Source organism: Sphaerodactylus townsendi, linkage group LG03 (assembly GCF_021028975.2).
Source record: "Sphaerodactylus townsendi isolate TG3544 linkage group LG03, MPM_Stown_v2.3, whole genome shotgun sequence".
Lineage (NCBI taxonomy): Eukaryota > Metazoa > Chordata > Lepidosauria > Squamata > Sphaerodactylidae > Sphaerodactylus > Sphaerodactylus townsendi.
This window is the reverse complement of record NC_059427.1, coordinates 62491231-62507189: the sequence shown is the minus strand read 5'-3', so window position 1 is coordinate 62507189 and position 15959 is coordinate 62491231. Positions and strand designations below refer to the sequence as shown.

Genomic DNA, 15959 nt, shown 5'->3' with positions numbered 1-15959 from the left:
AGGAGTAAGTCTCACTGAATAAAATTAAGCTCACTTCTGAATAGACTACTCAAAATTGCTCCCACAGTGACAAAAGTGAAAGGTGAGAATGGTCTTTCGCCTGATCTTTTCCCCTCACCCCCAAACCTGGTAAGTCATTTATATATTTTTAAAAAGGTTCAGCTGACACAACTGACACTTTTCTACATCAATTGAAAGAGTGCCATTCTAGTTTGGAAGGCCTTGTGGGAAAAGTAGGAGCACACAAGCAAGAGAAGGCACCCTTGCTATCATCAAATGGATTCAGGCCACATGGAGGGAAAGGAGAGATTGTAACAAGAAGAAGGCCCAACTGAACATGCCAGCAGGTACTGGGGAAAGAGAATTGCCTGTCATTCTCCTACTGAAATGCCCCACTTGGGAAAAACAAACTAGTTTCCATTCAGGGATTGAGCATTCTGAATCTTTAAGCACTGATGTTAGATTCCTTGCAAACATTTATCCGTTGTAAATCCTATTCTGCCAGACATAAAAGAAAACACAATTTTCTTTCTAAGGCAAATCTGTATTTTTGTTTAGAAATCAATATGCAGTTTGACGGTTATCTACAGTGTCTGGTCTAGGGTGTTGTTTCTTAGCCAGCTTCTCAAGGAGACTGTCATGTGCTTTGCCTCTTGTAATTAAATACTGAATCCTGCAGCAAATAGGTTTTTCCTAATTTTTATGATTGCTGCATCCTTGGTAACAGCCTGTCAGACAGTGCAGATCATTCTTGCTTTTGGCAGTAGCTCCAAAGGAGTGTCTGAAGAGTCTGTAAGTTATGAACCTTTAAAGAAGTAACAAAGTGAACTTGAACATATCACTGCTGCAAAATCCTACAGCCACGAAACTGCAGTAGTCCATGGCTTAGCTGCAAAGCAGAAATATGCTAGATTCTTACTTGAGAAGGTTTGCTTTGATGGGACTATATTTGGTAATGCTAGTTGGCCCCGTTACCCAGGTGATTGTATGATGACTCATGGTATTACAATTAAAATAACAACACTGTCAATTGTGCATAGCACTGGGAGCTAGCCCTCAACCCATCTTATGAGAATAGCAACAAGGTTAATAGCTTGATCATCACATTATGTGTAACACTGTATTGGAGGCCTCACACTAAATAAACCCTGGGAATACATGTGCGGAAACAGTTTTCTTGGAATCTCTCTTCAGTAATTAATTTAAATGCTGCAAAACTTATCTAAATGTTTCCTTTTCCTACTGTTCAGCACAGGATCCCAGGAATCACTGCACTTCCTAAGTTTTAGTGATGTGATTGCAGCCACTGCAGAGCAGTCCCATAAATGGGGCATTTGAAAATTAAATGAGAACAGAATGACTTCTGTTGTGATTAACTAGATTTCTTGTGACTTTCAGAAAATTATTTAAAAATTTAATGTATCTTTTGTATTATCATAAGAATGTGCGCATAGAGCACATTTGCAATAGTGATGCAGCATGAACATTATACTAGGACATTTAGTGAAAGGGAAATGCTACGCACCCACATTAGTAATGTGGCTCAGTAGCTAAGGTAACTGGCAGTTACAAATTTTGACCTCCTTAGGACATTCTTCCAAAATCGTTGGTTTTTAATTTGGTTTTAATTTAAAGCATTAATCTAGAGGCTGAGTATTATCATTCACTGTCCCAATCAAATATTTTCTTAGCAGGGACAACATATATGGTCTGGTTTACACATAGCACAATGTCAGTGCACATGATGTCACAACAAGCATGTGTTCATTGAATGTTCTATTTATAAATGCAGTATTCTCTCTCTCTCTTTTTAAAAAAAATCTGCATTTACAGTCTTCTCTCCCTTTTTTAACTGATTGGCAAAGGTGTGAAATTCCCTCATCAGAGATGTTAAGCTTTTTTTTTTAAGCTTCCATTTTGGTGCACTGCAGTGCAGACTTTGGTTTAACTGACTGAATTTATATTCTGAGCAGCAAGTAAGCAAGGATGACAGAGCATCCGTACAGCTACTCCTATTAGGGCTCAGGGAGGTGTGCTTGGTAGAGATTGCCTGCTCTGTGCAAGATGCAGCTGGGTCACGAATCACTGCTGTCAGTAAGAAACTTCAAACGTGGATTGTAGTAATATTGTATATGCTTAAAGGCACAAACTTCTTGTAGTTACTTATTTCAAAACTTGTTTCTTTTTAAAATTCTAATCTGGGAGTGCCAGGCACCCTTAAAACTACCTGAAATGCCACATATTATCAAAAATATAAATTGCTTAATGTTGGCTGCAGTTTAAGTCTTCACTTATGCTATCAGCCCATGGAAAACAAAAAATTTGCATGTCAAAATGTGACTTACTAGCAAATTTAGTATGTCTAGAACACAAATGAGAAATGGTTTAAATTCAAATTTAAAGGAAATCATCACCTTTCCACTCTCTCTCATTTTAAATAAAAGTTCTCTACAGAAGTTCTTGAGATTTGATCAATACCAAATTGCATCTGAAATACTGGTATAGAAATGCACTGCAGCAAGCAAAACTAACAACTTAGACAAAACTAACAACTTACCATCAAGAAGTGTCCAATTAATATTTTAAATATTGTGTTTTGATGAGTTGTGTCATAAGCATAAAATGTTAAAAAATATATATGATCCATTTTGCTGAACAGGATACGGTAATCATCAGAAATGGTCTGGCTGTAAATCCTTTTCTCTATGGATGGTGTGAAATACACTCATAGCTATACTCATAATGTAGGTAAAATCATGCAGTGTTTGCCTCACAGAGTGGGAACATAAAGTATGCGTGTACACATACACAAATTGTAAGAGGCATTTGGTTATCAAAACATTGGGGTTTTTGAAAAATAAATGTTTTACCTCTTAGTAAAATGAGTTGACACCTGAAACGGGGAATAGGAAAGAAATCGGTTTAATGCACAATACAGAATCACAGTACAGACTGAGATCAAGAGCCTCTGCAGTCTAGGTATCACTTCTGGTAGATATGCAGCACTGAATTGGCTTCTCCCCTCCACACAGTCTTTTCTCCCTCCCTCCTTCCCTCCCATTCGCTCCATCAACACACGTCCCCCCCCCTCTCCAATGATAGTGATAGAACTTGACAGTCCTTGTCCTTGAAGGTTTCTCCCATAAGTGGCATATTCCTGGTAGTTTGCCATCTTCCGTTTTGGTCATTATCCCAAGGGAAGCATTAAAACCACAAACAACAACATGGTGGTTCAGTCCATTTGCTTCGCAAGAGCAAGCCTTTCTTCCCGTGCCACGGTTGCTGTTTGTTCTTCTCCGTCGGCTTGCTGCATCGGCAAGCCATAAACATTCCCCGGGCTTGCTCTGTCTCCTCCAGCGAGATGCTCGGTCGGAAATCTCCCCTCCTTCCCCCCACCTGCTTGGTCCGGATGGTACAGTCTGCAGAGGGACTCCTGTAATGTAGCTCAGTTTATCAATCCCTTACAGATGCCGAACAGTGATTACTCCGGGGTGGTAATTGAAATAATTTTGGATTTGTGATGATATCTTAGCCAAGTAAGTAGCTGGATGCAAAGCGTGCAAAAGATAGAGATAGACAGAACATCCCCTCCTTTTCTAATTTGAGATTGTTTATTTGAAAAAAAAATTGCATCCCATAAAGGCAGAAACTGATGAGAAAATTGTGTGTGTGTGTGGGGTGGGGTGGGGGCTGGAAGATTGAGTGATGCATTATCTTTTAGTTCATATGTCTGTGGAAAGGTCATGCAACTTCTGTGTAATGTATTTTAGAAGAAACTATATCGTTTTAAGGTTGCTATTGCAGTCAGAGTAGACTACTGATGTTTTTAGAAACTGGTGATTTGCAGTGCTGTCTGTTTGAAAATCAGCACAATAATGGTTTGCATATACCAGATTTTATTTCTAGTTCTGAGAAAATGTAGGTGATATTGTGTTTTTTAATTGCTATTGCCAAATCAGGATGTAGAGTTAATTTTTTAAAAAGTATGCGCAACCTGCAGAAAAGGATCCTGCAAATACCTATATAGACCTTTCCAGAATGTTGCAGCTTTAAATAATGCCAGATATATATTGTGTAAGGATTATTAAGAATTTAATTAAGAAATAAGCCTGGATTAGTTTCTTACACTTTTTACAAGCTAGTTCAAAGTCTTGGCAGTGTTGACCTATAAATTGTTGCCTTTTTGTGAGCTATAATGCACTTCTGTTTCTTTTTCTTTAAAAAAGTGTGTCATAATGCTTCCTGTATAAAACTATTTTATAAAGTATCGAGACATAGTTCCTACTATTGCACATAAACTGAAAGTTGTCAAGTGAAGTGTGTTGGAGAATGCTTCATGGTAAAGCCTTCTGTGTTTCCTAAACAATGTATTGATTTAACAAATATCACAAGAGCAGAGGAGGTTTTTCCTATTATGTAAAGAGAGAGTCTAGCCATTTGATCTCTGGTTTGAGAAGTGACACACCATGTATCTGACTAGCACAGTCACTGACTCTTTCTGATTTTCTGACTTTTAAGTTGTCCTGTGAAAACTTAGCTGGTTCATTTTACATTGCACATTGCCATCTTTGGATTTAATGGGATGATTACTTTAGGTAGTCCAGAAACCACTGTAAAACTAGCATCTTTAGTGCCTTACCTTCTAGAAAAGATTAGTAATGAAAATGACTTAAGGAAAAAAGTACTCATTATTTTGTAATAGAACGGGCTCTTCTCAAGCATACCAGGCACATTCATTCATTGCAAAGCTGTATGACAGCAAAGGCTTATCATAAATTTGACCTTTTGATTACATGCCCTTATGATATTAAAGGCTAAAGTCAGCATTATAGTGATTAGGATACTGAACGATAGCAGAGGTGCTTATAAGTGTAACACTGTGCCTTTCCATCTAGAAAAGATTTGTACAATGGGTGAATATTAATGGTCATTCTGCTTATGTTGAACAGAGATCTCATACATATTCTTCAGAATATCCACATTTTTGTGTTGCATGTGATTACTGGGGCCAGTGTTTCATTGGTAAAAAGACATCCATATACATGCATATGCACCTCTCCCACCTTACTTACAAATACTTGGGTCTTTGATCACATTCAGTTTTTACTTAGTTCACATTCCTCTCATTTTGATTTGAATAGCTACCTGCAAAGAAAGTGTTGCAGCTTTGCCCTGAAGTGCTGGTGGGTTTGCAAATAGCATAGGAACATCAATGTTTTGAGGGAGGTTATTCATAGTAATGCAGCATCATTATATTTTTCTTTGTGCCTCTTTTCCTGTGGAGAATCGATGTTGACCCACTACATCACAGTAAAATTACTTAATTTCAGAGAGAGAGAGAGAAAGAGAGAGAGAGAGAGAGAGAGAGTTCCCCCTTTTACATGATGGAAAAATGGTTGGCATCTCCTGTAATTTATGTGTATGTATATTACAGAATATGTTTGAAGCATAAACATCAGTGCAGTGTTCAAATGTAATTTTATTTTTTCCAATAAGGTTATAAAGGGCTTGGTAAGATGTAGCACGCTGGTTCTTTTAAGGACATTTGCAGAGGAAAATAATCATTTTAGCAGTCCATTTGTCCCAAATTTAACATGTCTCAAGAAAGATGTTTAGAAATGTGATCCCCTCCCCAGTCACCTATAAAACATTTTTTTGCAGTCTTAATATAGGTGGTGATTTTATACTGCCAAATTATGGCAGGACTTGCATCTCCCCAAAGCTCTTCTCTATCACCTCTTTGACATTTTTTCCTACCAAAAACTGATGAAACATCTGCCTCATTTTCCTCCAGCTTTGTCTTTACGTTTCTAATTCTAAGTGGCTCTTACTCTGGGAATGGATATAATTATTTCGAAGTCTGGTGGGACGTTATTAAGAAGATGTGACCTTGCAAGTACATTCCAACCTTGGTGTAAGGCTCATTACACTGCAGTAAAAACCCAGGACCTGGCATTTGTGTTTTAAGTAAAATGGGACAGAGATATTTCTTACTAAATCTATATACATTTGCCCCTACCTAGCTTTGTACTAGTGCTGAAAGATGAGATGGCAGCTGATTAACCCTACCATGCCACCTTGCAGTGAAAGTTGCATAATCTCTGCCTTTATCTTTAACTGGCAAGGAATGCCTTTTTAAAGTAATGATGGAGGTTTCTCAGATACTCTTTTAACAACAGGCAAATGTTCTAATTAACAGCTTCACCTTGATTGCCAAGGCATTGACAAGAAAAAGCAGGCTGAAAATGACTAGTTGCTAATTTCTTTTCAGTCCTTTTATGGAGGGAAAAAACCCTAGAGGAAAACTACATAAGACTAATGCTATAATCTCTTGGATAGGTACAGTAGGAGTAAATCTCATGGAACACAGTGGGTCTTACTTGGTATTGGGTTGCATGAGTTCAGTTCTCTAAAACTAAGCCCTGTTGAACTTCAGGAAATTGCTTTTGAGTAAAACATGGACAGGGCCAGGAAACAATTATTTTGGGAACGTGGTCTTAATTATCTTCAAATGTAGGTTTCAATGACAAAATTAAGTGCAGTCCCTGTGCTCTAATTAGTGCACACAGCTTACTGTGCTGTGAATGTTAGTAGGTGGTAGTGGCCAAGAACATGCACAGAAAATGGAGAAAAGACTCTGGTCTAGTTTTACTTCTGCTGTGAATTTTCTAGATGGCCTTAGCAAGCCACAGTGATCTCAGTCTTAGTCTCCTGTTCATAATTTGGAAACAATTGTGCTTAACTTCCCCACATGGTTGTAGTAGGGATTTTTGAGATTATGGAAATGAAGCACCGAAATATCTATTTAAATTGTGCTTGCATATCTATAGCAGAGTATTTGGTTGGAATGTATTGTAATGTTCACTGTGCAACTGAGCATCCTAAAGTGCTAGATAAGGGTTAACTACTAATTGCTAGCTTATACAAGGAAGACTTACAATGTTTAGTTAGTTTATTCCATAGTGTACAGAGAGATAACTATTCTGTGGATGTAGCAGGATGAAATTTTTCATTTGGGAATGAAGAGTTTGCACTTTTTAAGTAAAACCATGTTTAGAATTCTGTGTTCATCAGAATAAAAACTGAAAAGTGGATATAGAATTATTAAGATAAATATAAACAAGATGTTTCTCCATTATATAAGGGATAGTAGATACATGGATAGCTTTGTCAGCATGTTTCAGGATGACATAATGGTACATCCACAAAATGGTATTGCTTATTGCCCCATTTAATCATCTTGAATTTTATTATGTGTTTGCTGACACAACATTAATCAATTGGCATTTCAGTTAGGTAAATACATTTGATTTTCAATGGAATAGTTATGTGGAAATTTGACCTGTTTTTATGGGAATCACAGTCACATTGATCAGAAGTTAAGATTAATTCAAGATTAAATGCCGGACATAATATAGCATAAAAATTCTGCAAAAAAGAGCCAGTACTTTTGGTTTCCTTCTGATAATCCTAATTTCAGAAGTTGATGATACAGTTTTAACAAGTTATTTTCTTAGGAATGTTGCCAGACTAAACAGTTATTGTTGGTGTACTACCATGGTCTAAGAGGGGCTTACCTTTAACACAGGAGTAGGCATGAACTCACTGTCTGTGAATAAGCAACAATTTCATTGTTAGGTTATCAAAGTGAAAGTCTTTAACATATATTGTTGGATATCTTGTGCTGTCTATATAATTCTTTTCTATATTTTGAGCCTGAGAAAGGCAGGCTATGATTGTAAATTAATTAGTTAATTAAAGAATGTAAACAGGTGACGCATATTTATAAATACAAATTTCTGGCTTCTGGTGTTTTCAGTTCATAGTGTCCTTGTTTCTTCTGAATATTAGAACTGTCTTAAGACCTCCTAATTTTACACTGGTGTTGTAATATATTATAGAATAGAATTTCAGATTAAATATAAAATTTTAAAAACATGTCTACGTTTCATTTCACATAGAGAAAAATTGCTTTTGATTCAGAGAGCTTTTTTTTTAGTAAAAATTGGACTGCATTTTTTTTAATTAAGAAATATTACCCTTGCCCCGCTACTCCTTGTTTCATGTGGGAGCTCCAGTTGTCTGTGCCTTGATGTAGTACTTTTTGCTTCAAACTGCAACTGCATTAGGTGACTTTAAGTCCATGGATAACTGTTATTTTTGTTAGTTCACTGTCTGACACTGGAAGTGAGGGCAAGTTCAAGGAATTATGGTAAAGATGATGAACCTATGCCTTTTGCTGGCACACAAGTGAATTCAAAAATAAACTGAGCAGATTCTTCAATGTCTATCAATAGGTTGTGCTAAATTTTATCATGGGGATAAAATTAGCATTTCTGTTCGATGTAATAGTATAGTAACTATACCATAAAGCTGCACAGTCTTGATTTACTGTTAGAGTAAATTTGCATATAATTTATTGTTGAAGGCTTTCCCAGCTGGAATCAACTGGCTATTGTGGGTTTTCCTGACTGTGTGGCTGTGATCTGGTAGTTTTTGCTCCTAACATTTTCCTTGCATCTATAGCAGGCAGCTTCAGTGGCATGTCTTGGTAAGATACGTATCTCTCTGTGGCACTGTGTGGAGTGATTGTGTGATGGAGTATATGTTTTTGTCCCCCTTAAAGGTGTGTGTGTGGCGGTGAGGCACATTTGCATGTGTCTGGGTGGAGTTCAGTTGCAGTTATATTTGCAGTTGCAGTTGCATCTGGGTTGCCGTGCAGTGCTGCAGAAGAGCCAGTGTGCTGCACTAGTTATGTGTGGATGGGTGGGGATTTTGCTGTAGACTGGGAATCTCCAGGTTGATATCCCCATTCACCCATGAAGCTCTGTACATTAGTTTGTGCCAATATTTTTTTCTCAGCTTAACATACTTCAAAGGAATGTTGTAAGGAAAGGAGATTGGGGGAGGTGGGAATCATATTGCTTAGTAGAAGAACTAATTTGTGCATTTGTGCATTGCTTAGTAGAAGAACTAATTTGTGCCAAATGGCCAGTACTGCATTATCTTATTGATACCAGAATGCAACTGAAATTGTTGGATATATATTAAGATCTGAATGAATGAATTCTTGTCATCTGTATATGTAAGCAAACTTACATCTGCTTTATATCTACAATTTAAACTACTATTAGTTGAACAGCAATCTAAAATCTGTTTAGGTGTGCAAAAATTGAAATATGAAAAATTATAGTACAGTAGTATAGAAGGGAACTCTGATGGATTCTTTCTGTGTAGTTTTTGTCTAAGTATGGAGCTTCGAAAATATGTATACCTCTAGTATATATCTACCAAAATCTGCAATCCATAAGAAGTTGATTGGTGTCCTGTAAGATCCTAAAATCTAACACCATCAATCCCCTTCACCCTCTTTCCAGTTATCAACTGTTTCCAGGGTTCTGCAAACACTTTGTGAAGAAGTTGTTTGTCCTCCCGCAGTAGATACGCAGAGGTAGACTGCTTCTGAATATGGATGACTCATTTACTTATCGTGGTTTCCTCTTTGAATATGTCTAATCTCCTTTTAAAGATGTCTAAGATAATAGCCACCAACATATCTTATAGAAGAAAATTCCTTCAATTAATTATGTGTTGAGTGAAGCAGTTATTTTTCCAGTTTTGACTCTGCTGCCAATCCATTTTACTGGATGACCTCAGTTATACTGTTATGAGACAGTTAAAAAAATTCTTTCTATCCATTTTCTTCATATTTTGCATAATTTCATAAGGTCCCATCATGTCTCTCATTAGTCATCTTTTCCCCTAAAATAAAATGCTAAGAGTCTTTCCTGTTGGAAAAAAAACTAATCATTCCACTGAACATTTGTTTTTATATTCCTTCACTACATTACAATAGGGCTACTTATGTAGAACCATAACACAGTATTTCAAATTCAACTGCTCCTGGGTTTATATAATGACATTATGACTCTGGACATTTTATTCTCAGTCCTGTCCCAGTAATTCTGCTAACAGGGAACTTGCCTTTTTTTACCACCCCAACTCACAAAAGGACAAACGAGATATTCCAATAGAGGTTGTGTGATGGCATCTTCTGCTTTGTAGTTTAGCCTTAAAAGACATCTATGGGGGTACTAAGGGGTGATTTGGATTGAAATTGTGGAAAGAGGAAGTTTAATCTTTTCATCCTCTGTATCTCCTGTAGGCTGCTATTCGAATCAATAGGAAAAAAGACAGGCAAAATGCACATAACTTTACTCTGTTGGTACTAATTGCAGACTGTGAGGGGGAACAGTTTTATTAGTGAAACCATTCATGAGTGAAAGGGTTCTTTAGCATCTCATTCAAATCCCGCTCATAGAGAGAGATCCAGTCAGTCATGGCCTGTTTTCGCATGGCACAATTATACTGGGTTACAATTGGTATCTTACAATCCAGGTCTGTTTTATCCTGGTTTATCCCTTTGCATGGGTGCCTGTTTCTGTGAAGGAGTCGAGTTAAGACCGGGAGGAAATACTCCAATTTCTTTCACACGAGCCTGGCTTTTTTTGTTTTTACAAGCTAGACGCAGCGCACATGCTTGAACATCCCTGCATTCTGATTGGCTCTTCCCCCTCTCCCAAAGGCAATGCTTCTGATTGATGGATTCACAGCAACCGCAGGAAAACCAAGCAGGACACATACAGACCTTTTCTCTAGCTTTGGAAAGGAGCCAATGCAGTGAGCAACATGGCAAGCACATCGTGCTATACAAAGTAAAAACTTTTGACCAATACTGGGCAGAGTACTATGTCCCATTCACATTTAAAGGTGTGCAAGAAACCACAGCATGAGACACCCATCCCCCCCCCAATATACCAAATAACATTTGACTGCTCTTTGGGGCTATCATGGAATGAGAGCATCCTGCCAGGCAGGTGCTTCCCCACCCCACCTCTCCCCTTCCAGGATCCCATTGGGAACATGAGCCAGGAGCTGCAGGACTGGACTGGCTGCAGCTCAGCTATGGAGCAGTGCTTGGTGAGAATGAACACAGGGTGAGCATGATGTGAGGCAGGGAGATCAGGCAGTGTGGTGGGAAAAATAAATCAGTTTTGCTCCCATGGCCTTCACACGGAAGAGATTCAACATGGGATCTTGGAAAAAGACAGGGACGTATCTGCCATGGGAACATGGGGAGTCAAATGTCCCCGGGTGCCCCCCTTTGGTCACGTGGGGGCACAAAAAATCAGGTTCATTTGTGTATTTTTTGTATTTTTTAGTGTGTTTTCAGTTTTTGACCCAAGGGGAGCAGTTTTTAGGCTAGCAGCACCAAAATTTCAGGGACTTTTTGGGAGACTCTTCTGATGATAGTACCCAGGTTCAGTGAGGTTTGGTTCAGGAGGTCCAAAGTTATAGACTCCCAAAGGGGGTGCCCCATCCCCCATTGTTTCCAATGGGAGCTAATAGGAGATGGGGGCTACACCTTTGAGGGTCCATACTTTGGACCCCCTGAACCAAATTTCACCAAACCTGGGTGGTATCATCAGGAGAGTCACCTAAAGATAGCCTGAAATTTTGGTGCTGCTAGCTTAACAATTGCACTCCTTACAGCAGGCACCCCCCAAATTTCCCCAAATTCTTTTAGATTCACCCCCATCAGCATGGATTTAAAGGGAGAATCTGAGACCCCCATTTTAAACACTGAATGTGATGCTGTTTCAGGGTGAGGGAGAATCCACCTCCAAACAGCTTCACTTTCAATGTTGTTTTAACTGGGTACCCCAGATTCTCCCTTTAAGGTGAATTTAAAAGAAGAATCTGGGTTCCCTAGTTTAAACACCATTGAAAGTGATGCTGTTTGGGGATGGATTCCACTGGAGGTGTTTTGTGAGAGATGCTGCTGACATTTGTTTGGTAAATGTTTTGCTGGGGGTGATTTGTGAGAGATTTACATGCTTAATACCCACTTGCACTGGCTTGTAACTGTTTCTCAGGCTAACAACCTACCTCATAGGGTTGGTGTGAGGACAAAATTAGGAAAGAGAGTTGGTGGGGAGAGAGCTATGTATGTTTTGCTGTGGGTGGGAGGTGTTTTGTGAGCTGGTGCAAAAAATCATCGTTTGGTCGTGGTGGGGGAGGGTGGCCGCCCATACCAGGGGGGAAGGGACGCCAAACTCAGCTTTTGTCCCTGGGCTCCAGTTTGCCTATGTACGCTTCTGGAAAAAGATCAACATTTTAGTGGTTTTTAAAAAAGCCCGGGATGAAGTAAATATCATGGGACAAACCCACGTTAGGATTGGGAACCATGTGAACTTCTTGGTCAAACCTGGATATCTCTCTTACTCAACCCGGGATATTTGGACCGTGCAGAAACAGCCATGGATCTTCTATATACGGTATGCTTTGGTCCTGTTGATGAGCTGCCCACCATGATCCTAGGTTCTCTTTTCTTGAGAATCCTGGAAAATTGATATATTACCAATATACATATTAAATTGTGAATCTTTGACTTAATATGCATCACTTCACACATCACTTCAAACAATGCATCTAATTTGCCATCTTCTTGCCCCATTGAGTTTGGTGACATCCTTTTGAAGCTCATAATTGTGTGATGGAGTTTTTAATCATATTGAATGTCATGTGCAGATTTGGCTTCCTCACTAATTCTGTCTACATCTCCATGTGTTTTTGGACTTTAATTATTTGGTTGTGCTTAATACGGTTGTGTGCAAGAAATTAATAGTATTTAAGAGACCTAATGTCTAGCATTTGAGATTGATGTGCAATTTTATGCCAGCTTTGGCATTGTACATGTTATTTGTGGGATTTAATTTATAAGAAAAGACATGAGGATATACTGACCACAATCTGTACCTGCCTTTGTTCCATATTCCTACACTAATAGCTATTCCATCTTTATTCTTGGAATATTTTCTTCCTCCTCTGTTCAGGTTTAGAAAGCTGTTGTCCCCAGTAAAATTTCCTAATTTATTTAAAGATGCACCTGATCCAAACTGTCAGGAAGGAGTTCCAGTTTGTTGAAGTGTAAAACTCAGCTTCAAAGCCATTGTCCTAATCTGAACTTTTCATTTTAAGTGGCAGCATGGTACTTATGATTTTTTTCTCTACTTCAAATAGTGATTGATTCTGCAAATTCTAAAAATATACCTATTAATGACTGATGGCAGAATACATTTTCAACATTGGAAGAGTACATAGAATGTTTTTATACCCTTTAAAAATTATTAGAACAAACAATTGTGTAGGTTGCTGTTCTGTGTACTATAATGTTGGTACTATCATAGTACTTATTGTCTATTAAAATCATGTGTGTTGTGTGATTATTAATTTGGTGGTCAACATGCAATTAAACAAAATTGGTCAAAACAGAAATAAAGATATAAGAATAAGTTGAAAGTCGTTGACCAATATTTCTTCTGAAATACAAAAGCATAAAATATATGGTGTATTAACTCAAGATATGTTCCTTCAAAAATACAAATTGTACTGAAACAGGGGGATCAGCTTAGTGTATAACAGCAAGTCTTATATAAGACTCCTACATAGTAAGGAAACACAGAAGCAGACCAGTGCTGTGGACCAAATGGACCTTTCCCTTTTGAACGCAACGCCCTTCCACTGGGGTTAGACCAGAACAGATTGTATAATTGCTGTGGATGAGATTTAATCCCTGCCCAAGAACTGGCATGGCACCAGTCATTGACACTTGCTGTTTTCTTGTAAGTATAGAACAGCTGTGCTGTGTTACAGACTGAAAATGGGCAATGCAGCTTCTACAGTCTGCCACTTCGGAACCAGGATTCATAGATCATCATGTCTTTGGTCTTAACGGTACGTAGGTATTTGTTCCATATGTACCAGTGGAGGATGAATATTTCATTTTTATAGGTCAAATTAGGATTGCACCTGCTAAACTAATCTATGGGTTTGGCTTTCCATGTCTCCCTCTCTCTCCTTTTCTCTTTGCAATTTTACTGAGTGAAAATTACTTTTTGTTTCATCATTAGGAATTTCACAATTTTTTCTTAAAAATGCAAATAAGAAAAACTCAGAAAACATTGAAGGTCCTACTAGGACAGCATTCTGTTTTCCCTTTCCCCTTTTACACCTATGGACAAGCAGTGTCGTTGTGTTCGCTTAGTTCTCTAATTTCTTTGTCCAAATCATTTATGAGCTTTAAATTGTACCAGTTCCAATACAGATGCTTGTAGGACTCCACTGGTTACTTTCCGCATTGTGAGAACTGTTCATTTATTCATGTATTATGCTTTTCATTCTTTAACCAGTTATAAATGGATAAGAGGATGCTTATGATCTTTTATACCAGGAGTGCTGAAAGCACTCATGGATCTCTTGAGAGGGTTTTGGTCCTACTTTTCTGAAAGTGCAGAAACATAATATGTTAAATCCTACAGTGTAATTTTTCCCTTTGTTGTAAAGAAGCCTTTTCAACAGAAAAAGCTCTTTTACCATCAGGATCCTTGCATCAGAGGAAAGCTCTGCCATTAATGAAATGGGAACATAGGATCCATTCCAGTCGTGTTACCCTTTCTATGGGATAGTCAAAGAATTCTGAAGTTAGTAAAAAAGCACTTCCTTTGCAAAAGCCATGCCTATTTATACTCAGTGTTTTTCCCCTGCTTGACAGTTCTAGTTTTCATTATTCTATCTGCCAGTTTACCTGGAACAGCCATTCGATTGATAGGTCTATAATTGTTGAAATTCCCCAAGGATCCTTGTTAAAAATTAGTTTTCCATTGGAAACCTGATAAGGGAGCTGATTTTAATGTAGCATTTTTGTTACAAGTTTGGCAGTTCATTATTTTAGATCTATAGATGAATCATCGGGTAGATATTGTCTGTCCTCAATGTCAGATTTTACAGAGCAAACCAATTTTAAAAAATCCAATTCGCCTTTATGCAATCTCAGTTTTCTTTCTGTATTCCTTCCATGACTTTATCTAGGATTAGTTGAGATTCTGAATATGTAAAAATTTGTCTTGGTATAATTTGTCAAAATTTTTCCGAGGGTTAGCCTCAACAGTGACTGGATTGTTAATAATTTTAAAATTTATGTTATCATTGAATTTCAAAAGATCACTTTACAACTAGAGTCCAAATGGTGATTCTAAAATTCATATTAAAATGTATAAATCTTAAAATTGTTCATAACACATTCCAAAATAGATTTTGAGACGAATTCTTCCCAGAGCTGTTTTATAAATGAGTCTAATATCGTGGTTAATTCACCAAAGAAAAGAGATTGTCCTCAAGCTGAGGACAATGTCAACATACAAGTTTGCTGATTTATTGAATGTAAGAATATTGACTTCTGGGTTGGATTGCTAGCAAAGAAAACATAAAACATTGACAAAGAAACTCTTACGATAGTTTTTGTTCATAAATTATTAATCTGCAGTTACTGAGAAGTAACAGTCAACAGTTTTTATTTACTTTGGCATACAGTGTAGAAAATGGTAGTCTTTCTCTGCAGGTTTTATACATTTAATCTGAATTTGTTTACCCTATTTTGGGGTTACCAGTTTTGTAAATGATTTCATAGTACATTTATATAGGGCCTTTGAATATTCAGTGTAATTCACACTCATTTTATGCCAGAAAATAACTTTGTATTATAGTTCATCATTATTATTATCTTTACTTTATTATTGGGGGACTGAGGCCAAGAATAAGGCTGCTGGTTGTGAAATACTTGGAGATTTTGGGAGTGGGGACTGAGGCGGGTAGGCTTTGTTGGGGGGTGGGAGAGACTTTAAAGGGCTATAAAGCCATAGAGTACACCTTCCAAAACAGCCATTTATTTATTTGTAAAAATTTATACCCTGTCTTATAACCAAGTTTCTAGGAGGCTTACACAGACTAAAAACAATACCCCCCCCCCACAATAAAACATCATAAATAAAATATAACAAATAAAACAGCAATAAAAATAAAATTCAAATAACCCAACTTCCATTCTCTCACCCGGCAGA

General features: G+C 37.7%; 1 protein-coding gene across 1 annotated transcript in view; it reads left to right on the top strand.

Annotated features, from left to right (window-relative positions):
* The first annotated feature begins 3170 nt into the window (after window positions 1-3170).
* ATP2B2 (ATPase plasma membrane Ca2+ transporting 2) overlaps window positions 3171-15959 on the top strand; it is a 325928-nt gene continuing 313139 nt past the window's right edge. Inside the window, exon 1 of the mRNA XM_048487339.1 lies at window positions 3171-3536. The gene's annotated coding sequence lies outside the window, so the exon portion shown is untranslated. The remainder of the gene's footprint in view (window positions 3537-15959) is intronic.